This window comes from Mus caroli, chromosome 6, assembly GCF_900094665.2.
Source record: "Mus caroli chromosome 6, CAROLI_EIJ_v1.1, whole genome shotgun sequence".
NCBI lineage: Eukaryota > Metazoa > Chordata > Mammalia > Rodentia > Muridae > Mus > Mus caroli.
Window position 1 is genome coordinate 83101884 of NC_034575.1, and position 1417 is coordinate 83103300.

The following is a 1417-nucleotide window of genomic DNA, read 5'->3' on the forward strand; positions in this document are numbered from 1 at the left end:
AACCAAATCTCCTCCTGAACCTGAAAGTCACGAATTCATCAAGCTCCTCTCATCTCTACCTCCTTCAGCACGGGGTTTACAGGTGAGCTTATTTTTGACAAGGTTGCTGAGGATCCAAACTCTGGTCCTACCTGTGACAGGCACTGTTCTCTCTAACTCCCTGGTCTTGATTTCTAGACACTGTTCTCAAGGGAGTCAGGTCTCTCAGTGTTCTCAAGGGAGTCAGGTCTCTCAGGAGAAGCATGGTTTCTAGGGTCTGAAGTAGACACAAGATGGCTGGAGAAGCATCTTCCACTAGTGCCAGACAGTAACAAAGAGGGANCCAAAATCTATCCTGGAAGAACTTCTGAGCTTAAAGCCAGAATAATTTGAGTTGTAAAATACATGGGACACATTGTAAATATCAGTGCTCTTATAGGGCATGGTGACACACTCCATTAGTCCCAGCACTGGGGAGGCAGAGGCAGGTGGATCTCTGGAACAGGAGAATCAGGTTGAGAGGGGAAGATGAAAGGGGAGCAAGGGAGGGAATACAGGAGGGAGAGCTAAAAATCAAGGGCCATTTGAGCTTGTATGGAAACCTAATAGAGTAGAAGCTTCCTAAAATATGTACACAGATGAAGGCGATCGAAATGAAATCTCCAAATAATAGGAGAGGCAGAGTCCCGGCTGGATATCTCTTGTCACCAAATGAAGTTTCCAGTACCCCAAATGGGCTACATCTAGTTGAGTTTTTGGCCAAAGGGGCCCCACAGGAACCCACAAACAACCCAGGTGGTTGCCAAGACTATAGGATAGAATGCTTCCCACAAACTTGGAAGGCCCTATTGCTGAAGACAATGCCCACACAACTCACTGAACATAGAGAAGTCAAGTTGGTACCTAGAGCCTTCATCCTTACGTGCTAGCATCTTTGGTACAGGAAGATACTCTGCAGGCTGCCAAAGGGAGAACGGTAAGTACCAACCCAGCCACTAACCCTTTGATCTGCAATGGTGTCCTGCTACGAGATATGTTAGTGCAATGGTAGCACAAAGCTTGTGGGAGTAACCAGCCTATATCTGATTTGACTGAAGGCCCATTCCAGAACGTACCTGACAGTGCTTCGGTAACTAAGGACCTGAGACTAGATAGCCCAGGGACCTAGGGTAAAACCAAGAACTACTGTTGAACTAAAAGAATATAGCAATAAAAATGACTCTCAACATTCCACTAACAGCCAAACAATCTGCAGAGAGTGACAGACCTTGAAACACTCAGCCCTAAGTAGGATCTCTCNATCAACTTTCTCTTCTCAGGGAACCTGCAAAGCCAAAAGGTTGTAAGAGGCAGAGGAGATGGAGGACACCAAGAAAACAGGCAGGCTTGGCATCAAATGGGGTCAGCCCTAGAGCTGAAAGAAGAAGCAGACATCTGT